We start from the raw sequence: 27947 nt of genomic DNA on the forward strand, positions 1-27947 counted from the left end.
GAGAGAGAGAGAGAGAGAGAGAGAAAGAGAGAGAGAGAGAGAGATGGAGGGAGGTAGGGAGAGAAGGAAGAGAAGAAAGGAAGGATGGGACAAGGAGAAGAAGATGATGATGATGATGAAGAAGAAGAATGAAGAAGAAAATGAGGAAGAGGAAGAGAAGAGAGGGAGAGGAAGGAGAGAGGGAAAGGTAAAGATATAGACAAAGATTTACTCTGTGTGTGTCTGTGTGAGTATAGAATAAAGGCATATGAAATACTTGCAGTATGTCTATCAATGTCAACTGGTGGTTGGCAAATTTACACAAACTCTTTACATTGATAAGTATATCAGGGACTTTATTCTTTAATTGATACAAATTAGGTATCAGTGGGGCACATCAAAGTTTTTCAAATGGCCTATACCTCCTCTGACACTCTGATCTCTTCTATAATCTTTTTTCATGAATCATTAATGACTAGATAAATTAAGGAATATTTCTTAAATGTCTGCTATATGTCTGGTATTAAATAACTGGAATATAAAAATAAAAATGAAACAGTCTCTTTTCCTCAAGGAACATATATTATAAAGGATACTGTTACACTTGAAAATTAAAATAAACTGAATTAATAAACTTATAAGCATGTTCATTATTTTGGTGAGACTAGTAGTCAACAAAAAAATGGGTCTTTGGAATCCTCAGTAAGACAAGACCATGACATACAGCTTACTTTTTGTTCATATAGTTTGGAGAAGTACAAGAGAATAGAGAACAGGAAGTATTACACCTGGAAAATGATGTGATTGGTTGAAAATTCTGAAGTATTTTAGGTAGCTAAAATTAACATTATTGACAGGATATTTGGGGCTAGCAACCACCACTCCTTACATCCAGCTTTCAGGAAAGGTTGATTATTAGTCAGACAAAGATAACAGACTTCTTGAGATTGAATTCTGTAAGACTTGTTAGGAGGATAACAGATCTGCCTTAATTGTACATGGGTATGCAAGGCTGTATAGAGAAATTAGTTTTCTTTCCATTACAGTGATTTACAGGGACACTTTACTTTTAAACTTAACTCAGAAAGGAAAACTGGAATTCTGAACTCATGAACTTCTGAAATTAACTCAGAAACATAGAAGCATCGCTTGAACAGCTAGAGAATAGAATCAATTACAGAATGGAATACAGTATAAAATACAAAATCAATATTTTATTTTCTCAATACTCAACTTTGACCAGTGGGAGACCTGTATACCATGGACCACTTATCCATAAGATAATTCTACAAGATTTTAAACATGGTGATTATTAGGTGTTCACTATTGTATACTTTTCCAGTGCGACTTCAGAACATATTTTAGCATAGAAACTAATGTAGTCTAAAAATAATAATAAGAAAGAGGGCAACAAGAGTAGCTAAAAAGCTGTTTCCATACAACCAAGTCAACCAAGAGGAGGGATTCCACCAGGGCTCACCTGAAATAGGTAGTTATGTCACTGCTACAACTTATTTTATATTACAAAAGCCTATTACAATTTCCCCTGAATGGTTAATATAAGAACAACAATTGTAATTAATTGTAGCATGAGTTATAGTAAGACTATTTAAAACCATGGACTAATTTTAGTAGGAACATTTACATGTCACCTAGGTAACTAAGAAAGCAAATACAAGTGTCATTAAACAAAAAGGCAAAGTAATACAAAAATAATGATCAACATTAATTAACATTGAGTCTACTTGCATCCTAGTAACCCACTTCAAATATTTATTTAACCAAGACATTTCATCTTGGATCCCAAATGTCCCATGAGGCTATCTAGTTCCTGGAAACATCTCTTCTCAGGCATTCTAGAATAAGTCTTGTTCTCAGGGCGGCTCTGAATGGGGTTCCTCTTTGAAGATCAGCTTCACTGATTTCAAATCACGGAGATTTCTAAGTAATTTGGCTAAAATCTGAGATTTAGAAGACTTAATACAATTTAGTACAGCATCTCTTTTTTATCCACTTTTCCATTCCTAATCCACATGGTGAAAATCAGCTCAAACTTAATGCTTCCAATTCCGTTAACAATGAGCTATAATATAAACATCAGATTAGAAACCAACAGTTCACTTGAAACTATAATTTTTTTAAATATCATCATTGTTCTTTCTTAAATATTAATTATATTAAATTAATTTTACATTTTAAGAATGTTAAAAAGAATGTGTGAGAATATGACATCTAAAATTAATACTTCTGGTTGAAGATGTAATATTTACCAAAGTAGATGCGTAAATCAAGTTTAAAGTGCTTTTCCTAATAGCATTGACTCCTTTATCATTTACATTTTTAAGACCAGTGTTCATTTATGTAATTCTATATTTCAGATTTAAGTCTCAAAAAGGGAAAGTCTTGAGTTTTACTGCTTATCACTGCCCTGGGTAAGTTAGTAAAATATCAGCACTCTTTGTAAGTAGATGGCTTTTATCCTTAATTTCACCTGAAATAGCAAAGTCTCACTAACCATAATTTAGGAAAAGTTACAGTTATTATTACTTTCATGTCATTTCAATAAGTCAGGAAAAAAATTTCCAGGCCTCTCAAAAAAAATCATTCAGCATTCATTTCTTCTTCTTTTCCTTTTCTTTCTCCAGTTTAATCTCATCTATCTATAAAAATAAATCATTAGCAATTAAGAAAATGATTTCATTTAGGGGAGGCTAGGTGGTGCAGTGACTAGAGCACTGGCCCTGGAGCCAGGAGGTCGTGAGTTCAAATCCAGACTAAGACACTTAACACAAAAACTAACCATGTGACCTTGGGCAAGTCACTTAACCCAGTTGCCTTCCAAAAAGCAAATAAATGAAAAAAAAAAGAAAATAATTGCATGTTGGAATTCTATATACATAATTAATATATGATCACTCATGCAAAAGAAGAACAGAAAAAATACTAGGCAATTACTACAAATATCTAGACTAATAAATATCCATCTCCTAAGGCATTGTATATTAATCCCTAAATCAAATTTAACTCTTTAACAATAGAGTCTATTTGCCAAGATGGCAGGGTAAAAGCATGAACTTGGTGTGAGCTTCAGATCCTACCATGTCCAATACCTGTAAAATATGACTCTAAACAAATTATAGAGCTACAGAGCCCACAAAGTGACAAAGAAAAACCAATCTCCTGCTCAAGGCAACCTGGAAAGCCAACATGAAGGGTCTATCACAGCATGCTGGGAGTTGAGGACAGCCTGACATGATCCCTGCAGTTCTGGCCCCAGAGCAGCCCAAACAGCTGAGGCTGGAGCAGACTTCAGGAGAGTGAATCACCAGCAGCTGTGGTGGTTTCCAGACTTCTCAAAACATAAATGCCAAAGATAAAATCAAAGTTCAGAGAGGAACTCTGTTGGAACTGGGTAATGGAAGAGCATGATCCAGCCCCTGTCCCCAGGGCAAGAAGTGTCAGAGCCTCCAGAGCACCTGGCCTGCAAATCATATGGTGACCAAGTGACCATTCAAAGGATAGTCGCTCTTGCTTTAACCTGCTTGGAACTGGATTGTGGTCTTGGGTGTTGGTCCTGTGGTGTGTGGCCCATGTGTGAGAGTTTGTGGGGTCTGTTGAGGGGCCACCCTCCTAATAGCTCTGGCTGCTGTGAAAACCCCAGCAATTTGGGACAAAGCTTTCTCCATTCTGGAAGCAGAGTTCTACCATGGCAAAGAACCTAAAGGTCAAGTAATTGACCTGTAAAATGAGCAAGTAGATGAAGTGCTGTCAGACCATAGCATCCTTTTTTGGGGACAAAAAGGATCAAGGCATGGAGTGGGAGGAAGATAGTGAAGTCAGAACTCCTACATGAAGGGCTTCTAAGAAAAATAGGAACTGGTTACAAGCCATGGAGAAGCCCAAGAAGGAATTTGAAAATCAAGCAAGAGAAGTTGAGGAAAAATTGTGAAAAGAAATGAGAATGATACAAGAAAACCATGAAAAGTGAGGCAACAACCTGCTAACAGATACCCCCAAAATACCGAAGAAACAGACTAACTTAAACAGCAAAAGAGGACCAAAAAGCCAATGATGAAAAGAATGTCTTAAAAAGCTGAATTTGCCAGATGGAAAAGGAATTTCAAAAACTCAATGAAGAGAATAATTCCTTCAAAATTAGATTGGAGCAAATGGAAGCTAATGGCTTCATGAGAAGTCAAGATACTATAAAAGAGACCCAAACCAATGAAAAAATAGAAAATAATGTGAAATATCTCATTGGAAAAAAAAACACTGATCTGGAAAATAGATCCAGGAGAGATAATTAAAAATTATTGGGCTACCTGAAAGTAACAATCAAAAACAGAGCCTAGACACCATCTTTCAAGGAATTATGAAACAAAATTGCTCTGATATTCTAGAAACAGAGGTCAAAATAAAAATTGAAAGAATTCACCAATCACCTCTTGAAAAAGATTCCAAAAAGAAAACTTCTAGGAATATTATAGCCAAATTCCAGATTTCCCAGGTCAAAGAGAAAATACTGCAAGGTGTTAGGAAGAAACTATTTGAGTATTGTGGAAACACAATCAGGATAACACAAGACCTAGCAGCTTCTACATTAAGGGATCATATGATATTCTGAAGATCAAAGGAGCTAGGATTAACCTCAAGAATCACCTACCCAGCAAAACTGAATATAATGGTTCAGGGGAAAATACAATCATTCAATGAAATAGAGGATTTTCAAGCATTCTTTGTGAAAATGCCATAGCTGAACAGAAAATTTGATTTTCAGATACAAGAATCAAGAGAAGCATGAGAAGGTAAACAGGAAAAAGAAATTATAAGGAACTTATTAAAGTTGAACTATTTACATCTCTACATGTAAAAACAATAATTGTAACTCATGAAACTTTTCTCAGTATGAGGATAGTTGAAGGGAATATATATGTATGTATAGGAGAGTGTATAAGTATATCATTATATATGTGAGTGTGTGCATATATGTGTACATGTATACATAGACAGAGGGCACAGGTTGAATTCAATAGGAAGGGATGATATCTAAAAACTAAAATTGAGGTAAGAGAGGAATATATTTGGAGGAGAAAGGGAGAGATAGTTTAGGGTACATTATCTCATAAAAGAGGCAAGAGAAAGCTGTTATAATGGAGGGGAAGAGCAGGAAGGTGAAAGGGAATGGGTCAACCTTATTCCCATTGAATCTGGCTTAAGGAGGAAATAACATACACACTCAATTGGGTATCTTGTCCTACAGGAAAGTAGGGAACAAGGAGATAAGAGCAGGCGATGATAGAAGGGAGGGAAGATTGGGGGAGAGGGTAGTTAGAGGCAAACACTTTTGAAAAGGGACAGGGTCAAAGGAGAAAATGGAATTAGTGGGGAGAGGGTTGGATAGGATGGAGGGAAATACAGCTAGTCTTTCACAATATAACTACTATGGAAATGTTTTGCATAATATATGAACATATGTTCATATATTGAATTGCCTATCTTCCCAGCAGGGGTGGTGAGGAGGGAAGAAGGGTAAGACTCTGGAATTCAAAATTTTAAAAACAAATGTTAAAAAAATGAATAAAATAAGAATAGAGTCCATTAAAATGAACTCAGCTTCAATATATCTATTCCCTGAACAACTTCAAAAATTTTTATAAGCAAAAATCATCACGTGTCACTGCTATAATGTAAACAGATTTGTAAATCCTCCTACAAAATTGATCAAGGAGTGCTTATAATGGAAGAGGGAAGATCTCATTTTTAAAGTAACCCTAATCATAGGGCTTACAAGATTTTATGAACTTGGCTAAATATATGGTCATGAGAAACCCAGCAAATTTACATTTAAGGAGATATTTTTAAAGTTTGTCTCTTCCTGTATGTTTTTCTTTTAGACAAAAAATTCTTCCCTCTAAAAACATACCCAATATAAAAAGTTGATAGGTTTTAACATTACGGCAACATCCTCTAATGACTTAACTTCACATTGTCCAAAACAAAAGGTGTAAAATTATCAAATGACACAATTTTATCATCTTCTTAACAGCATTTCTTATAAAGTATCTTCCAAAAATTCAAAAGAGAAATTAGGAACACAATCATAACATCCATTAGGTCATGAATATAAAACATGAAACAAAACATTATTAGATGACATCAAATCAGTCAAAAGTATTTTCTAATTATCTCAGATAGAAAATCATTCATTTTATCACCTTTAGCATCTTATCCTAATCACATTTTAAATGTGCTACAACATGCAATTAAAGGAATAACAATGACTACTGTTGATAGTGTTTACTGTATATAAGTGCTTTATGCACTTTACAATCCTCTGAATCCCTGAGCAACACTGCTATTTTTGTCCTCCTTACAGATTGGTAAAATGAGGCCAACAGAGATGATTGTTTGCCTAAAATCACTCAGTCAATCACATTTATAGAGACTGAGACTCTTTTTTTGTTTTCTAGTGCTTTTTATTTGTACTTATTATTTTATTTATTTCTAATTGTACATAAAGATAGATTTCAATATTCCTTTGTGTAAGATTTTGAGTTCCAATTTTTTCTCCTCACCTCCCTATTCTGCAAGTCACAAGCAATCTGATATAGGTTATACATTTACATTCATACTAAATATATTTCCACATTAGTCATGTGAAAGAAGAACCATGACAAAAGAGAAAAAACACAAGAAAGAACAAAAGAACAAGAAAAAGAGTAAATAATATTCTTCCATCTGCATTCAGAATCAGTATTTCTTTCTCTGGATGTGCTTAGCATTTTATATCATGAGTCTTTTGGAATTTTTGTGGACCACTGCATTGCTGAGAAGAGCTAAGTTAATGAGAGTCTATCATTACACAATATTGCTACTATGTACAAGGTTGTCCTGGTTCTGCTCATTTCACTCATCATTAGTTAGTGTAAGAATTTCGAGGTTTTTCCTTCCTATTTTTTTGAATCTTAAAATTCTTTATGAAAGAAGTACTGAAAGATCTATTTCATTTCAAACCTATTTATTGTCCTCCTTCAAGTCTCATCCATTAATACTCTTACAAAGATTTACCTTATGCAGGTCTCACACCAAATACTCTTCAGGCTTATTTTTCTCACGATTACTTTTTAATACTTTATGAGGTTGTATGCTCTTAATTTCTTATTTTTCCCTTCTGAAATGTTTTGCATATGAACTTCTACCTGAAAACAATGTTGCCCTTAGAGGTCTGTAAATAAGCAAATGTTTGCTGGTAAAAGTGAGTCCTGATTTTTTTTCCAATCATTTTATTGTCCAATAATTAACAAAGTTAAATTTCTCTAAGACATATCTATATGTTATAGACATAGATAAATATATAGATATTAGATGCATAAATTGAGAGATATATAATGTAAATTGATAAATAATCTTTATTTTTGTTCATTCTTCATTTTGGAGTTAATATCTTGTTCTAATAGAATGAACTGGAATTATTATAATCATACATGCCAATCCTTATTTTCATATTTACTACTTAAAAGCTTTATGAGTTGATACAAACAAAAATTTCATTATTGAGTATACAAATCTCATCATTATTCTGTATAAATTTAACTGATAGAAAGAGAAAGCAAGGAAGGAAGGAATCCTGATGTTTGCAAGTGTTCTGACCCAGATGGATAAATGCAGTGCTGTATAGCAAATGTCTTAAAGCTGCCCATTTCTTTTTCCTCCATTTTACTGTTATAGGAGTTGGAATATGAAAATCTTCCCTGCCCCTTGGCCCTTTGATAGGCTTAAGTTACTCTGAGAAACTTCCCTGATTTGAAAATATACTCTGCCCCCTAATAGGCTGAATTTGGTCACATGGAGCCTGTGGTAGGAGGCTTATTTTTCAGGAATGCCCACACCTTGTTACTTTGTAATTGGGCAGTAGGTCAAGAGGGTTGTGACATTCTCTGACCTAGGAGAAGGCTATATATACCCGGATGTGAGGTTTTGCTTTGGGGCTCACTTTGGGAAATGTTGTGTGATTTGACCAGATGAGACTCTGGGCAGCCGTTGGGCCCCCCGGCTTTGAAAACACAGATGTTGGTGCTTTCATCTTTGGTAACTAACTAGGTATGGATGTAATGGTCAGACAGCTGGAAGCCCTGTCTGCTGCTCTGTTTCTCTTCCTGTATTTTTTGTCTGCTTGTAATTTCTGTTTGTATTCTCTGAAGTTTGGAGAGTTGATTTTTCCCCCCTCAACTAGGTAAATGACATATGTTTGATTAAAGCAATTTGTTAACCCATTTGAGTTGCTTTCCTTTAGAAAAGCAGATATAAGAACCTGTGCTAGCAGCCATACTGGGTATGCTAGGGTGATTGCTGTTACATTTACCAACTATGTGTTGGCTCAGCTTTCTCTCAAAGTAAACCAGAAAATGTTCCCACTTGGAGAAACACTTTCACCTGTTCACATTAAGTCTTCTGGTAATTGTTCTGCCTTAAGTCCTCCACTATTGTTGCATGTGAATGTTTAGTTTAGAGAGGATAAATCTGTGATAAGTCTATCACTCTATGCCACATATCACCATCATCTTGCTCACATTCTATTTGTATCATTTTCTTACAATGATACATAGTCTAGTAAATGTCAATGTTTGCTGCAAGGTTGCATAAATAAATTTTTATTGCATTTGAGTAAATGGAAGACAGTGTTGGTGTTGAAAAGATCATGAGACACACAAGTCTTTTGTGTAAAAGACTACTGCTGTTGTTTCCCACTCCATTCTTCCCAAAGACTCTCTGCAATATGTGATAATCTGTGATTACACTGGGATTAAATTCACCCAGAATTACTCTTTTGGAACATTAATGAAGAAGGTCTACAGGTCTTCATGAATTTTCCTTAGATTTCATCAGGATTTGTCATGGTGGGAACATACACTGATAAGGTTAGTATGACACTTTCCTACAAGTGGCCATCACATTGTCTTGATGTCATTCACTTTTTTTAGGGAGGCATACAAACTTGTTGACTAGATTTAATTTGATTATGAAACACATACCAGCTTCATGACACTTCTCTTCAATGTCAACCACTCAAGAAAAACATGTATCCAGCTCTGATTTTGGTAAGCTGGTCTTCATTTTCCAGCTTTGTTTCACTCAGGGCTATGTGGATGTGATGCTTGCTGAACTCTCTTGCAACAAAAGCTGTTCATTCTTTCTTTTTTAATTTTTATAGTTTTTATACAGTATTTTATTTTTCCACAGTTCCATGTAAAAACACTTTTTACTTTTGTTTTTAAAATTTTGAGATCCAAATTCTTTCCCTTCTTCCCACCCTATTTCCCCCTCCCATTGAGAAAGTAAAGAATTAGATATAGGTTATACATGTGTAATCATGCAAAACATAGACCAAAAAAAGATCCCAACAAGAAAAATAAAGTAAAAAAAATACTTCAATCTACATTCAAATACCATATTCATTCTCTGGGGATGGATAGCATTTTTCATCCTAAATCATTTAGAACTCTCTTGGATCATTCTATTATTAAGAATAGCTAAGTCATTCATAGCTGATAATTTTACAATATTGTTCTTATTTTATAACACAGTACTTTTCCCTTTTCATCAGCCCATACAAGCCTTTAAAGGTTGGTAGTTGTTGTTGATTTTGTTGTTTTGTGAGAGTATGCTGCTTATCATTTCTTGTAGCACAATAGTATTCCATCCAAGTAACATAATACTTGTTCAGCCATTCCCTAATCGATGGACTTCCTTTCAACTTGTAATTCTTTACACCCAGAAAAGAGCTACTATAAATATTTTTGTACATGTAAGTCTTTTTTCCTTTTTGTTTTTTATCTCTTTTCGGATACAGACCCAGTAATGACATTTCTAAGTCAAATGGCATGCCTGGTTTTATAACTTTGAACAGAGTGGCAAATTGCTGTAAAAAATGGTTGCATCAGTTCAGAACTTCAACATGGCATTAAAATCTCATTTTCCCCTCATCGCTCCCCCCCAAAATATTGTCATTTGCCTTTTCTGTCCTATTGGTCCATCTAATAGGTGTGATGTCAGAATTATATTAATATGCTTTTCTACAAAGAATAGTGTTAGAGTGTTGTTTTGTTTTTTGGTTTTTTTTTTTTTTGGCATGGCTATATATAGTTTTCCTTACATTGAAAACTGGTCATATCTTTTGATGATTTATCAATTGGGGAATGACTCTTATTTCTATAAATTTGATTCAGTTCTCTATATGTTTAAGAAATGGAACCTTTATCAGAGAAACTTAGCCCAATTTTTTCACAGTTACTATTGCTAACTGTATTTCCCTCCATCCTATCACTCCCATTTATTCTATTCTCTCTCCTTTCACCCTGTTCCTCCTCAAAAGCATTTTCCTTCTGACCAAATCCCCAATCTGCCACCTTTTCTATCACCACACCCTTCTATCTTCCCCTTCCCATCTTACTTTCCTATAGGGTAAAATAGATTTTTATACCCAATTGAGCGTGTATTATTCTGGCTTTGATGATAATAAGGTTAAAACACTACCCCTCAACACTCCCTTCTTCCTTTCTACATTAAACTCCTTTCCTTGCCTATTGTAAGTGAGATAATTTATCCCATTCCACCTCTCTTTTTCTCTTTTTCCCAGTACATTCCTCTATCATCCCTTAATTTTATTTTTGAGATATCATACCTTTATTTTAACTCACACCTGAGTCCTCTGTCTATATATACTTCTTCTAACTCAGATGGAATCAACTCAGTTTCCTGGCATGATGCCAGTAAGCTGTCCATGTTTCACAGACATACAACAATGAGTTCAGCAAATCACTCTTTAGACCTTCAGTTTTGTAGTCAGTCTAATACCTCTTCTCTCCTATACTTTCCTTCAGAGCCTCCCAAACACCAAGCTAGCTCTGGCAATGCATGCATCAACCTCATTATCAATGTCTGCATCCCTGGCAAGTACACTACCAAGGTAAGTGAGCTTATCCACAGCATTCAAAACTTCTCCATTTGCTGTAACTGATGGTTCCATGTATGGATAGTTATAATGGAAATGAAAATTTAAAGATCTTCCCTGCCCCTAGGCTAAAGTGCACCTGGAGCCTGGGATGGGAGGCTCATTTTTCAGGAGATACTTTTTGATTGGCCAGTGGGTCTAGAAGGTTGTTACATTCTCTGAGTCAGGAGAAGGCTATATAAGCCCTGATGTGTAGCTTTGTTTTGGGGGCTCACTTTAAGAAGTGTTCTGTGATTTGGTCAGATGAGAATCTGGGAAGCTGTTGTTGAGAGTCACCCCCAGCTTTGAAAAACCCAGATGTGATTTGGTTTGGAAGTAATGGTTGGACAGTTTGGAAACTGTCTACTTCATCTGTTTCTCTGTCTTGATAATTCTGTCTGTATATTCTGAAGTTCAGGGTGCTGACCTTTTTCCCCTGAACTAGGTAAACGATACATATTTGACTGATTAAAGTAAGCTTGTTAACCCATTTTGACTTGCTTTCCTTTATCAAAGCAGATCCAAGAACCTGTGTTGGCAGCCACCCTGAAGATGCTTGGGGTGCTTGCTGCTACAATAGTGTGGTGGTGGTTAATGGAGGAACTGTGTTTTCTTAATGCCAAAATTAGCACAAGCAGCAGAGAATCCTGAAGTATTCTGAAGACCACAAGGCAGGATAAGGTACACTGAGGTCCTCACTCAAAATAAGCTACCAAGCATTCAAACTCTGCTTCAGAGAGCACAACACCAGTGGGCTGGCCACATTGTTCTAATGCAAAATCTACACTTGCAAAAACAACTATTTTATGGAGAACTCACAGAGGGCAAACATTCACATTGTAGTCAGAAGAAGCAATACAAGGACACTCTCAAGGTCTCTCTCAAAAACCTTGGAGTTTATTGTGATGTGGGAGACACTGGCACAAAACCAATCAGCATGGTATATTCACATCAGAGAAAGTGCTGTGATTTATGAGTAAAGTAGAATTGAGACAGCTCAAAGGAAATGCAGGATGCACAAATTTGGAGAATCCACCAAAAATGTTGACACAGACTATTTGTGCCTGACCTGTGGTAGGGCATTCCAAGATTGTATTCATCTGATCAGTCACAGTCAGAGACATTGAAACTTGATTCCAGCATAGTGATGTCATTTTGGTCCTCTTTGGGGATGAAGGACAACAACCAACCAACCAACTTCATCTACCTACCCTAATAATGAGAAAGGCCTTATGAGTTACAAATATCATTTTTCCATGTAGGAATGTGAAGAGTTTAACTTTATCAAGTTCCTTATAATTTCCTTTCCTTGTGTAGCAGCAAGCACCCCAAGCGCATCCTCAGGGTTTGCAGCTACCACAGGTTCTTAGATCTGCTTTGTTAAAGGAAAGCAACTCAAAATGGATTAACAAGCTTACTTTAATCAGTCAGACATATATCGTTTACCTTGTTCAGGAGAAAAGGTCGCACCCTGAACCTCAAAGTATACAGGCATAATTATCAAGACAGAAACATCAAGTAGACAGATTTCCAAACTGTCCAACCATTACATCCATACCCAGTCAACATCTGGGTTTCCACATTCTGGGTTTTTCAAAGCCGGGGGACTCTCAACAACGGCTTCCCAGAATTCAGATCAAATCACAGAACATTTCTCAAAGTGAGTCCCAAAACAAAGCTACACATCAGGGCTTATATAGCCTTCTCCTGGCTCAGAGAATGTAACAACCTTATTGACTCACTGGCCAATCAAGAAGTATCTGCTGAAAAACAAGCCTCCCTCCCCAGGCTTCTGGTGCACTTTAGCCTAGGGGCAGGGAAGATCTTTAAAATTTACATTCGCATTACACCTTGTTTACATTTTTATGCTTTCCTTGAGTCTTGTACATGAAAGCCAAATTTTCGATTCAACTCTGGTCTTTTCATCAAGAGTGGAAAGTCCTCTATCTCATTGAATGTACATTTTTTCCACTGAAGGGTTCAGTCAATTTGCTGGGTAGGCCATTCTTGGTTGTAATTCTAACTCTATTACACTCTGGAATAGCATATTTCAAGTCCTCAGATCCTTTAATATAGAAACTGCTAAATCTTGTATTATCCTGACTGTGGTTTCACCAAACTTGAACTGTTTCCTACAGGCAGCTTGCAATGTGTTCTTTTAAAAAAAAATACCTTATTTCCCTTTGAATCATGTTGTAAAGAAGAAGTGGAATGAAAGGGGAAAACCATGAGAAGGAAGAAACAAACAAAAAAGAGAAATAGTATGCATTGATCTACAGACTCCATTGTTCTTTCTCTGGATGTATAGCATTGTTCATCATGAACCTTTTGGAATTGTCTTAGATTATGGCACTGCTGAGAAGAGCTAAGTCTATTAAATTTGGTCTTCTCACCATGTTGCTATTATTGTATATGATGTTCTCCTGGTTCTGCTCACTGCACTTAGCATTATTTCATGTAAGACTTTCCAGGATTTTCTGAAGTCTACATGTTAATCATTTCTTATGGAACAGTGTATATATATATATATAATACAGGAATAGTATTCCATTACATTTATATACTGCAACTCATTTAGGTTTTCCCAAATTGATCGACATCCCCTCAATTTCCAATTCTTGACCAACATAAAAAGAGTTGTTATAAATATTTTTGTACATGTGGGTCTATTTCACATTTTAATGATCCCTTTGAGATATAGACTTAGAAGTAGTATTGCTGGTCAAAAGGTGTGCACAGTTTTATAGGCTTTTGGGCATAATTCCAAATTTCTCTCCAGAATAGTTGGATCAGTCCACAATTCCACAAACAATGCATTAGTATTCCATTTTTTCCACATCTTTTGCAACACTTATCATGTTTCTGTGTTGTCATGTTAAGCAATCTCATAGGTATGATTTGGTACCTCAGAGTTGTTATAATTTGCATTTCTCTAATAAATAGTGATTTAGAACATTTTTATATGACTAAAGACAACTTTAATTTCTTAATCTGAAAACTGTTCATATCCTTTGACCATTATCAATTGGGTAATGACTTGTATTCTTATATATTTGACTCAGTTCTCTTTTTTTAGAAACTAGGTAGTTATCAGAGACACTAGTTACAAACATTGTTTCCCAGCTTCCAGTTTCCCTTTTAATCTAGGTTGCATTGTCTTTTTGCAAAACCTTTTTAATTTAATGTAATCAGAATTATCCATTTTCCATTTGATGATGTTCTCTTCCTCATTCAGTCATAAATTCTTCCATTCTCCATAGATCTGAGAGTTAAACTATTTGTTGTCCTCCTAATTTGCTAGTAGTATCACCTTTTATGTCTAAATTGTGTACCTGTTTTCACTTAACCTTGTTATATGCTGCAAGATGTTGCTCTATGTCTAATTCCTGCCACATTACTTTTCAATGTTCCCAACATTTTGTCAAATAGGGAGTTCTTATCCCAGAGACTGGAATTTTTGGATTTATTGAACAGTAGATTACTACAGTCACTGACTACTGTGTCTTGTGTACTTAACCTGATCTACCACTCTATTTCTTAGCCAGTACCAAATAGTTTTGATGATTTTTGCTTTATAATACAGTTTTAGATCTGATATGTTTTGACCATATTCCTTTCTATTTAATTTCATTTCAGTAATTCCCTTGGTGTTCTGGAACATTTGTTCTTCCAGATGAATTTTGTTATGATTTTTCCTAACTCTATAAAATATTTTTTAATATTTTGACTGATATGGAACTGAATAAGTATATTAATTTAGGTGGAATTGTCACTTTTATTGTAGTAACTCAGTCTTCTCATGAGTGATTGATAATTTTCAATTATTTAGATCTGTCTTTACTTGTATAAAAAATATTTTGTAGTTCTGTTCTTATAATTCCTGAGTGGACTTGGCAGGTAGGCTTGCAAATATTTTGTACTGTCTATGATTAGAATAAATGTTATATCTCTTTGTATCTCTTGCTGAAGGACGTTGTTAGTAATATATCAAAATGTTGATGATTTATGTGGGTTTATTTTATATCCTGGAACTTTGCTCAAGTTGTTAATTATTTTAAGTAGTTTTCTATTTGATTCTCAAGGATTTTCTATGTATATCATCATGTCATCTGCAAAGAGAGATAGCTTTGTTTCTTCATAGTCTATTCTAATCCCTTAAATTCTTTTTTTCTTCTCTTATTGTTAAAGCTAACACTTCTAGCACAACATTGAATAACAGTGGTGATAATGGACATCCTTGTTTCAGTCCTGACCTTATTGGGAATGCTTCTAGCTTATCACCATTACACATACTGCTTGCTGATGGTTTTAGATATATGCTTCTTATCATATTTAGGAAAACTCCTTTTATCCCTATGATTTTTAGTGTTTTTAAAAGGAATGGATATTATGTTTGATTAAAAGCTTCTTCCGTATCTATTAAGATAATCATATGATTTCTGTTATTTTTTTTACTTATATGATCAATTATGCTGATGGTTTTCTTAACATTTAATCAACCCTGCATTCTTAGTACAAATCCCACCTGATCATAATGTACTATCCTTGTGATAAGTAGTTGCAATCTCTTCGCTAATATTCTATGTATAATTTTTGCAAATATATTCATTAGGGAAATTGGTCCATAATTTTCTTTCTCTTTTTTTGCTCTTTCTAGTTTATGTATCAGCACCATATTTGTATCATGGAAATAATTTAGTAGCATTAGTTCTTTGCCTATTTTTCCATATAGTTTATATAGTATTGGATTTAATTTTTCTTTAAATGCTTAGTAGAATTCACTTGTGAATCCATATGGCCCTGGAGATTTTTTTCTTAGGAAATTCTTTATGGCTTGTTCAATTTCTTTTTTTCTGCAATGTATTCAAGTATTTTATTTCCTCTTCTGTCAATCTGGGCAATTTACATTTTAAAGTGCTCATCCATTTCACTAAGATCTTCAGATTTACTGGCACACAGTTGGGCAAAAGAGTTCCTAATTATTGTTGTAATTACCTCTTCATTGGTGATGAATTCACCCTTTTTCATTTTTGATATTAGTAATTTGGTTTTCTTTTTTTTTTAGTCTACTTAACTGAAGGTTTATCTTTTTTGTTGTTGTTTTGTTCCCATAAAATCAGTTCTTAGTTATTTTTACACCTGAATAGTTTTCTTAATTTCAATTTTATTAATTTGTCATTTGATTTTCAGAATTTCTAATTTGGTATTTAATGGGGGACTTTTAGTTTTTTTTTTAATTTCCTAGCTTTTTTATTTTCATGCCTAATTCATTGAACTCTTCTTTCTATATTTTATTCATGTTAGCATTCAGAAATATAATTTCACCTAAGAACAGCTTTTTCTGTATATCATAAGTTTTGGTTTTTGTCTCATTATTGTCCTTCTCATTGATGGAGTTATTAATTTTTTCTATGATTTGTTGATGGACCAATTCATTTTTAGCATTAGATTATTTATTTACCAATTAGTTTCCACCTATCTTTCCATGGCCACTTATGATACTTAATTTTTATTGCATCAGGATCTGAAAAGAGTTCATTTAATATTTCTGCCTTTCTGTAATGGATTGTGAAGTAGTTTTTTTTTTTTGTTTGTTTTGTTTTGTTTTTTACCTAATACATGGTCATGTGTGTGTGTGTGTGTGTGTGTGTGTGTGTGTGTGCAATATACAGCTGAGAAAAAAAAGTATATGCCTTTCCATCCCCATTTCATTTTCTCCAGAAGTCAACCATATCTAAATTTTCTCACAATCTACTCTCCTCCTTAACTTCTTTTTTTAAAATTTATTTTTGGGGTTAGATTTATCTAGTTCTTAGCAGGGGAAGTTGAAGTCCCTGATTAGTATAGTTTTATTGTCTATTTCTTCCTGCAATTAATTTAACTTCTTTAAGTGTTTGAATAAACTTGGTAAATATATATGTATTTAGTGTTATTACTTCATTATCTTTGGTACCTTTTAGTAAGATGTAGTTTCCTTTCTTATATCTTTTAATTAGATCTACTTTTGTTTTGCTTTGGCTGAAATAAGGAATGCTAACCGAGCTTTTTACCCTTTGGCTGAAACATAATATGTACTGAAACAGTTTTTTATGTTTCTTCTGAGTGTATTTCTGTTTCAGAAATGTGTTTTGTGTAAAAAAAAAAAAACACGATGAAGTATTCTGGTTTTTAATCCACTCTGGTCTCTGTTTCTGTTTTTATGGAAAGTTAATCCCATTCACATTTAGAATTGTGATTTCCTACTGAACTTTTCACTCCATCCTATTTTCTCCCTGTTTATATATATATATATATGTATGTATGTATGTATGTATGTATGTATTTCTCTCTCTCCTTTCACCTTGACCCTCCATACCAAAGATTTGCTTCTGACCATCAGCTTCATCAGTATGCTTCCTTTCTATCAGTCTCCTCCCTTTTCTTTGCACATTTTTGTCCTGCTTCTCCCCTCCCTTCTATCAGCTCCCTTTTCTCATTTGTTCTTCTTTCCCCTCCTATTTCCCTATGGAGTCAGACACATTTCTGTAATCAACTCTCTTTGAGATAAATCTGATTAAAATAAAGTTCAGACAATACTCATCCCCTTACCTTTTCTTCTTCTGCAATAATAGGTCTTTTTGTTTCATTATATGGTGTAATTTATCCTCTTCTGCCTCTTCATTTTGTTTTCTCCCAGTACAATTCTTTTAATTTAATTCCTTATTTTTTAATATATCATCACATCAAAGTAAACTTATACCCATACTCTCTGTCTTTGTATACTCCTTCTAACTGCCCCCCCCCCCATAAAAATACAGTACTCAAGAGGTAGGGAAAAAATTTAAATCAATAAAATATGCTTTTTTTCTTTCCTACTTACATTTTCATGATTCAATCTTGTATTTGAAGATCAAATTTTCTGTTCAGCTCTTGTGTTTTCATCTGGAAGGGTTGAAAGTCCCCTGTTTTGTTGAATTTCTGAACTTTTCCTTGAAAAATTGTGCTCAGTTTTGCTGGGTATTCAATTCTTGGTTGTAATCCAAACTCCTTTGTTTTCCAGAATACCATATTCCAAGCTTTCTGTTCCTTTAATGTATAAGTTGCTAAATTCAGTGTCATACTATCTGTGGCTCCTTGATACTTGTAATGTTGGGGTTTTTTTCTTATTTTTTTCAGTATTTTCTCCTTTATTTGATAATTCTGTAGTTTGGATCAGAAGGTTATCATTGAATTCTTTCAATGATTTAATTTTCCCTCTCATTTTTGGATGTCAGGGCAGCTTTGATAATTTATTGAAAGATGTTTTCCAGCCTTTATTTGATTATGGACTTCAGGTAGCTCAATAATTCTTAAATTGGATTTGTTTTCCAGGTCAGTTGCTTCTCCCTCAATCCATTTTATAATTTCCTTTATTTTTTTTCATTCTTTCAATATTGTTTGATTGTTTTGTCATGTTTTATAGAGTATTTAGCTTCCATTTGCCAAATTCTAGTTTTTATGCAATCATTTTCTTCAGTTAACCTTTGTATCTCCTTCTCCATTCGTCTGATTCTAATTTACAAGGAGCTTCTTCCTTTAGCAGATATTATTTTTCCTATTTAACCAATTGTATTTTTTAATGAATTGCATTCTTCAATCACTTTTTATGCTTCCTTTCCCATGCTATTTACTCTTTTTTAATAATTCTCCTGCATAATTCTCATTTCTTTTCCCAATTTTTCTTCTACCTCTCCCATTCAATTTTTAAAATCCTTTTTGAGCTCCTCCAAGAGGAATTTTTGGTCTTGAGCCCAATTTGTATTCCCCTTTGAAGCTTCATATATTGACATTTTGACACATTATCATCTTCTGTCATGACAGTAGATTTCTCTGATCAAGGCTATTTTTGTTTTCTTGGGGGGGGGGCGTTGACTAATTTTTAAAGTTTTGCTCTACTCTTGGGAAATAGGGGGCACTTTTCCATATTTCTTCTTCTGAGGATCAGGTGACTGGTCACTGGCTTTCCATTTTCCAGTTTGGGGCTTCAGGTACCAGCAGCTTATTCACAAAACTGGGGTGGCCCAGTCTAGTCATGCCTATTGTACCACGGTCCTGGGGCTGATATTTTGCCCTGTACACTGGGACTGGAGGCCTTCCAGAAAGTTTGCTGTGCCTGTAGCCCACTGAGCCAGGACTGAGGGGTCTCAGTTGCTTATCTATGCTATGGTTAAGAGACTTAGGTTGCAATCCCCTTTTACCCAAGTGAGACAGACCTTTTCAGAAATCTTCTAAGTTATCTTAAGGTGGAAAACTTTTTCACTTTGTTCTGTAAGTTTTATTGTTCAAGACTATGCTTAGAACCTTGATTTGTTATTGTTTCTGATGGAAACTGGGGAGATTTCAGGCAATTCCCTGACTTTTTTTCCAACATTTTTGCTCTGCCTCCCATCTAGTTAGATTTAGAACTTTAATTCACATTCTTCTTTATTCGTGGTCTTTTAACATTTTTGCCTTAATGTCCAGCTACAATATAATTTAGTTTCAATACAAAACTTTACCACATCAAATGTGAATTTGCTATCACAAAATCAAAACCTCAATTTTCCCAAGGGCCATTTAGTTTAAGTACCTCACATTATGGGGCTCATTACTCTGTCTACTGGGAGAGATTTAAAATGACACTCTTGCATTCCCATTCCACTCTTTAGGATCCATTAGAATGTTGTATTTCTCCCTTAACAACTAAAATATATTCTTCTAATGGTCCCCAAAGGACAGGAGTATCGTATACTACTTTCAAATTATTTCATATTACAAATATATTACTTTAGTTTCCATATAACAAAGAAGACCTACATAATGGTTTTCATATATTCTGTATCTCAAGAAATGAAAGACCTCCCTCAAACCCTACTTGCTCTCCAAACTATACAACACATCTTAACTCCACTGAATTTTTCCTTAACAGATATCCATAGAGATAACCAACCAATTACTAAACTTTTACTTCTTAGTTGCAAGGTCTATCACAACTCAGGCAACTAATACACTAATATACTCAGACAAATGTTTCAAATTCTGTTTCAAATTGTAGCTTCAATGCTGTTTATTCTCTAGTAAGTAAATTTACCTTTTTAACTTAAACAACAAATCTATCACATTCAGGAAGGGGAGAGAGGTTTGTGCTGTTTGCTTTTAATCTCAACTAGTGGTGGGATGGCTCAGGGCTCCTCTTAGCTGCAAACTTCCAAAAATCCAATAATATGTTTTTAGCAGCAATAAAATCCTTTAAACTGTAACATGAAGTTAGCTATAAAGGTATTACATTTCAGTTAAAAACCCCAATTTTAATATATTTATAAAGCCACCTCACTTTTTTTCTTACTTTGGGAGCACTAAGAATGGAGAGCAGAGGTTGGTGGAACCCAGAAGTTAATAGTTCTGTAACACAGATCACAAGGCAGGAAGCCTGTAGTGGCTTATCTCTTTTGTTGAGTTACAGGATAGGGTATCTTAATATTCCAAACTCTAGTTAACAACTTACAAATGTCTAGTCTATTCAAATAACAAGTAAGCCCTGTTGTATCATTCACAAAAGTAACACAAAGCATTTTTCAAAATTAAATAATACTTATATCCAAATTGATCATTTATAGAAGCTTCTATATTTCTGGTCAAGACAGAAGACAGTTGTTTTCTTTTTAGTTGTTCCATGATTTACACAAACTTTTCTCTTTTTCATGAACCAAGAAAAAGTTCTGAAGTATCAAAGTCATTCAAACCACAACCTATTTTTTTTCACCTCGAAATTTTACTGATATCACTTTCAAAATAGTTTGGTTCCTTTTCCTCTGATCAGTGGAATTACATTCTCCCTGCAATAAAATAACAAATCTGTCACTTTCCAGTGGAAGAATATGAATCCGTTCATGCAACATTCACAGATACTTGGTAATTTCCTTAAAACAAATTCTACAGAATTTAACACAATTTAACCCAAAACTCACTAGAATAAATCAGCTTTTATTTAAAAAAAACAAAACATTCAAACCACAATTTGGAAATTCCCATTAGAGAATTTACATTTTAGTCACAAACTCAATTTCTATTTAGTTTATGAAGTCATAAAATTCTGCAAATTGGGGAAAAGCTGCTGCCTTCCTTATCTGTATTTCTTATTTGCCTTCTGAGTTGGCTGAAGTTAAAAGATACAAAGAGAAACATTCTTTCTAGAGGCATTATTTTTTCCATGACCAAGCACCAGGTTTGACAGGACAGATAGCAACCTACTAAATAATAGGAGTATGCACAAAGTAATGTTCCATTCTTAGGCCAAATTCTGGCACTTCTATATTTTATAATAATTTTGCTTTAATTTTATTCCCCCCCTCTTTTTGACAACTGGGAATATTCCATATTTCCAGGCTTTACCATCCTTTCAAAATGCCTCCCTTTTGGTTTGAACTAGTGGCTTCTTGAAGTAGGAAACATTCCTCCAAGGGTTCAATAACCTTCCTGGCATGGAATAATTTGGACAAAGGTGTTGCTAGGGATGACAAGAGAGACTTTTCTTATCATACAACTTAAACTGGGAGCATTCATTGAAGAGAAAATTCCCCAAGCATTCAGATTTACCCTTCCATCCCTCTCTGTGAGAACTAGGAGCCCCATTTGAAGGAAGATAGATAGGGAGATAGATGTTTAGATAGATAGGTATAGATACATATGTATTTGTGTAAGTGTGTTTCTATGTATACATGTATATGTGTATATATCCATGGACATGTATATATGCATACATATATGTGTGTTTGTATGCATATATGTATGCAATGTTTCCAAGGTTTCAATATCACCTAAAAAAACATCAATCCCTTAGTGGAATTTCCTGAGTTTTCTATTATCACTTATACCAATTAGTTATATTTTAACAAAGATAGGAAGAAAAAAAAACCACACACAATTAAAACTTCCCCAACTGTGGGGGGTTTATTTTAGCTCAGGAAAAGTAGAGACTAGGCATGGGATGACTCAGGCCTCCTCTGTAGAAATCCTTCAGCATCACAAAGGGGAAAAATTTATTAGAAAGTCAGAAGTATCTTAGGCAGCAAAAACAATGTGATTGGCTGGACATTTAGGGCTAGCAACAATCCCTCTTCCATCCTGCTGTCAGGAAGGGTTGATTGATAGAGTCCATCTGCTCATTAGTCAAACAGATAAAAGATTTCTTGGCACTCACATACATTCTGTAAATTGTTAGTAGGATAGCAGATCTCCCTTAATTGTACATGGGCATGCAAGGCTGTATAGAGATACGTTTTCCTTCAATTAAATTGATTTATAGGGAAACAACTTTTAAACTTAACTCAGAGACGAAAATTGAAATTCTGGATTTCTGTACTTCTCTGCATGTCTCTTATATCAGAGCCAAAGGGGAAAAAAGACTCAAACAACATAGAATAAAATAAGTTACAGAGAGCAATCAAGTATAAAATATAAAATCAACACTTGATTTTCTCAATATGGCATGCACACCTATAATTACATATGAAATAAATGCATAGAGTAAAATTGTAAGGTAATTTCTTAGGGGTATCAGCGGCTGTTAAAAGGATCAGAAAAGGTATCTCATAGGAAATTCACACCACTTGAGCTATGAGTGAATGGAATTATAGATTATAAGAAATGAAAGTCAGATGGTAATGTCTTCTTGGAAGGTTGAATAGCCTTCCTAAGATATAGAGATGGAAGAGCATCATGTGTGAGGAATAACAGGATGAAAACTTTAGCTATATTGAAGAGTATGTGAAGGGGAATAAAATAAAAATCAATAAAGGTAAGTTGGAGCAAGATCCAAAAGGAGTTTAAATGTTTATAATGTTAATGGGATTTAAGATCTTTCCTGTTCATTAATAGAACTCATGTGGAGCCCATTAAGTGAAGCTTGCTTAGGGGAGGCTTGCTTGTAGGAAGGCTTTCACATCTTTTGCTAATTTCTAATTAGAAACTGAGTCACAAGTGTTGTCATGACTTTTGGCTCTCAGAAGTGTATATATACTCTGAGTTGGTATTTTACTTTGGGGTCTTGCTTATGAGAAGGATATTGTGATTCCCTGGTCAAGATTCTGAGTGGCCCTATGTTCAGAACTCCCTGACTGCTTAGATGTAAAGGCTCTTTCCATCTAGGGATGTATTTAAAGTGTACTTGACTCAGACAATAAGAGCCCTGTCTTTTGGTCTTTATTTCTCTGCTTATATTTTCTCTGAAGTTCAGGGTGCTGATTTTTCCCTGAACTATTGAATGTAATTAAAAAGATTGTTGACCCCTTAATAGCTATCTTTCCTAGGAAAGCAGATCTAAGAACCTATGCTAGAAGTCACCCAGAGTATTCCAGTATGGTTGCCCCTACAATGTTATAGATAGAGGAATTGGGATTTGACCCTAGAGGTAACAGGAAGCAATTTAAGTTTATTGAGTGGGGAAGTAACATGGTCAGACTGTGCTTTAGGAATATCACTTTGGTACTTATGAAGGATTTTGATTGGAGAAAAAAAGAAACAGATGATAAGAGAGAACAGTAGGTTGACTATTGTAATAAGCCAAGGTAGTGACGATATGCAAATATATGAGATATATTTGTTTGATATTTTGCAGGAAACTGTGTGACTCCAAGGTTGAACACAAGAGTGATTGTCAGGAAAATCTTGCCTACTATAGAAGTAGGGAACTTTGGAGGTAGGGTTACCATCCCTTTAGAGTAGGGGCTCTTAACTTGGGGTCTATGAAATATATTTTTTGGTTTATTTTAGAAATGTTTTGATAATTGAATTTTGCTATGATTGACTTCCTTTATAATGTCATATATTTCACTTCATGTATTTACAAATATTCTCAGAAGAGGTTCATAGTTTCCACCGAAAATGCCAAGGCATTCATGACAAACAAACCCTTCTTTTAGATCACTTTACTTTGAAGGGGGAGGATATGATCCCCAACAGTTTCACCAAAGAACAAACCCATAATGTTTCCAATTGTGCTTCATGAAAACTTTCATTAGGGTTTGCCTAGAAATTGGAGTTCCTAGAATCAATCACCTTTGTCTTGTGATCAAGACAAGGAAAAATATTTAGTGACTATTTAGCTTTTATTTTCCATTGACCTATATAGTAATCAGTCCTTAGATTCTTACTTAGTCTTAGCCTTTGTTTAACTGCTCAAAGGAAAGGAAGCAACAGAGTTTAGTAGGAGGAAGAGTAACAGAATGATGTAGTGGAGACAGACAACCTAGTTTAAAAGTGTAGTTTCCTCATTTATTAATTCTCTAAGCTTTATTTTCCTTATTTGCAAAATTAGATTAATATTACTTGTATTACCAAATTCAGAAAGGTATTATATAGGGACAATTATATTTAGAGTCTGACAAACTAGGGTTCAAATCTTACTCTGGCACTTACTAGCCATCTGACTATAAAAAAGTGATGTATGATCTTTGGGACTTGGTTTGCCAAAAATTAAAAAGAGATAATATCAGTTTCTCCAGTTCTTCCTCACAGGGATGTTATGATGATCAAACAAGATCATGCATAAAATGCCTATTAAAGAACTCTTAATTAACACTATTATTTATGAAATACATTAATATATAGTTTTAGGTTCAGTTACAACCATAAAAAAGATAGTAGTAATATAAAATGGGCAGAGAAACCAAAAGCTTACATAATATTGCTCATAATTTCCCCCCCAGAATGTCATGATGATTAATATTGGTTGCCTCATTTTAGGATTTCTGTTTTAATGATTATTTTGGGATTTTGATTAAGACTTAGAAAAATAGCTCAGTGTTCACTAATGGGGAAAGAAAGTGAACATCTATTATGAGTATTATTTAATTTCAGATGACACTAAGGTGAGAGGAATAACAATCAAGTTTTGAGTGGGATATTGACATGTGAGATATTATCCAAAGGAAGGGAATAAGGTTGGTAAGGAAACTAGAAATTCTGCAATATGAGGATCAGGCAAAGTAAATAAGAAAATCGTGGAAAGATTATTATGTGCGGGGGAGGGGGTGAAGACTCATTCTGTTGTAATGGTAATGGGATTTGAAGATCTTCCATGCCCCCTTGTATTGGTAAACTCTTATTTAGGTACTTAACACTTAGTTTCAAGTACATTATTGTGTCAAGTATTAAGACCCAGAATTTGTGAATCCCACAGTGGTATGAACTTACTGACATTGTAGGAAAGGGTGAGGCCAGGAGGGGCTAATAAGAGGCCAAGGCCAGAGAGGGAAGAGATTTTGAGAAGAGAACTGGTGGTGGCAGAACTTCTTCTGAAAGCCAGCCAGAACTTCTGCTGAGGACTTCTGGGGAGAACTGCTGGGAGCAAGAACTGCTGGAAGCTGGAACTTCTGGGAGAGAGCAGCATGGAGGCTGAGCAGCTACCCTGAATGAGGAAAGGAAGATCCTTGCTAGAGGGAGCAAGTGAGGAGAGAAGAATCTTTGTCTGAGGCAGCCCGTTTTGTTTTGAAGGCTTGGGAATGTAGGTGTTCACTGCATTAACTATGTGGACAAACTTTGTGGCTTCTGTAATGACTTTGACTTTCTGGTTTTGGGACTCAGCTTTCTGGTATTTGAATCAATGCTTTGGCTCTGTCCTCCATGTGGAGAGCATGTTACATTTTGTGATTCACAACTACACTAGCATATTTATAGTCACCATGGGTGTTGTGAATATTTATTGTTGTTACATCTGTTTAGGGCTATTCAACAAATACTTGAGCAGCATAGAAATCACATTATCTTTCTGGGCTCAGTTTCCTCACTTGTACAATGTGGGAATTAAGCTGGGTACTTTTTGAGGCCCATTCAAAGTCTAGATATATGATCCCAAATGCCAAGCATATGGTTAGAAGATACTGTGTTGTTCATTCGTTCCTATTCTTCATGACACCATGGACCATAGTACACCAGGTATCCAGCCTTTTTATCTTCCACTATCTTGGGAAATGTGTTCAAGCTCATATTCATTGCTTCCATGACATTATCCATATCATTTTCTTCTGTTTCTTTCTGCTTTTGATTTCAATCTTTCCTGACCACCATGGTCTTTTCCAATGAGTCCTGTCCTCTCATTATGTGGCCAATTATTTTAGCATTAGCTTCAACATTTCTCCTTCCAATGAGAAAATCTGAATTACTTTCTTTAATATAGACTTATTTGATCTCTTTCATGTTCAAAGGACTCTCAAAAGTCTTCTCCAGCATGATAACTTGATAGTATCCCTTCTGCAGCACTCAGCTTTCCTGGAATTTGTAAAGAAGTACATTCATAGCTTCCAAAATATGGAACTGACTGCCTCAGTGAGTATAAAAATTGAGGACGATGGTGGAGCATGGATTTTTTTATAAGAGATTTTGGAAAAGGTATCTATATTTAGTTAATAATTTAGCTACATGAAATTGAATAAACATTTATTAAACATTTCTTGTTTGCAAAGCATTGTCAGGCATGAGAGAAATAAAGAAAAATAGTTCTAGCACCTAAATTATTATTACATCATTATAACACCATGTCTAAAGATAAATAAATATAAGTATAGTGTATTTGTGACATTTTAGAGTGGATTGTCCTTATGCTCTGCATTGCTCCCCCATCAAAACCCCAACCAATATAAACAGATTGTATCAGTATCTGAAATGAAGCACACAATTCATTCTTAGGGAAGCAGGAGTAACCCTGATGTGAGAGGAACTGTTAACTATTGAAACTCAAATGATGTGCTTCCCAGTTAAACAAACTATGTCAGGTAAAATTATGGACCATTATCCATGAAATATTTAATAAATGAGAAGGCAAAGGTAAGAATAATCTTAAAATGACAATTAAAAAAAACCCAAAATGGATCTTGTTGGATAGTAAGTTACCTTTTGGATGAGCTGAGTTTGAGATTCCACAGGACACCCAGATGTAGATGTCAAGCCCATTGTTTATTACATAGTAATAGAGCTGAAAAGGAGAATTATCTGTATATAGAAGATCAAAATTATCAGAGTTGATGAAATCACAATGATTGTAGAGAAAAAAACGGGGACCTATGAGATTTTTTAGATGGATATTTTCTTAATGAGGGTAAGTAGATAGATAGATAAAGCATTTTTTAATATTTTTATTTCTAGTTTTAAACATTCACTTTTATAACATTTTGAGTTCCAAATCCCCCCCCTCCACAAGATGGCATGCAAACTGACATAGTCTATACATTAAGATCATATTGAACATATTTCCACGTTAGCAATGTTGTGAAAAAGGAATTGGAATAAAAGGGGAAAACCACAAAAAAAGAAAAAAGAGAAAAAAGTATGTTTCAGTCTGCATTCAGACTCCATAGTCTTTCCCTGGATGTGGATAATGTTTCCCCTCTTTATGATCTATTTGGGATATAGACCTAATAGTGCTATTACTGGATCAAAGGGTATGCACAGTTTGGTTGGACTTGCTTTCCGGAATGGTTGACTCAATTCACAACTCCACCAACAATTCATTACAGTTCTGATTTTCCCATATCTCCTATGTTTATTCGCATATATTCAATATTTCCCAGATCTTAGACATTTTCCTGTTTTATCATGTTAGCAATTCTGACAGGTGTAATAAGGTACCTCAGAGATGTCTTAATATGCATTTCTTTAATCCATAGAGATTTAGAATATTTTATGACTATCGATAACTTGAATTTCTTCATTTGAAAAATAGCTATTTATATCCTTTGACAATTATCAATTGGGGAATGATTTATATTCTTATAAATTTGACTCAGTTCTCTATATATTTTAGAAATAAGGCCTTTATCTGAGGCACTGGTTGTAAGAATTCTTTCCCAGTTTTTTTGCTTCCCTTCTAATCTTGGTTACATTGGCTTTGTTAATGCAATAACATTTTATTATTATTATAATTAATTATAAATTATCCATTTCCCATTTCATAATCTTCTCTATCTCTTGTTTAGTCATAAACTAT

This window comes from Petaurus breviceps, unplaced genomic scaffold (assembly GCF_028583685.1).
Source record: "Petaurus breviceps papuanus isolate PSGF00001 unplaced genomic scaffold, PetGlider_PUasm1.0 90842, whole genome shotgun sequence".
Taxonomy (NCBI): domain Eukaryota; kingdom Metazoa; phylum Chordata; class Mammalia; order Diprotodontia; family Petauridae; genus Petaurus; species Petaurus breviceps.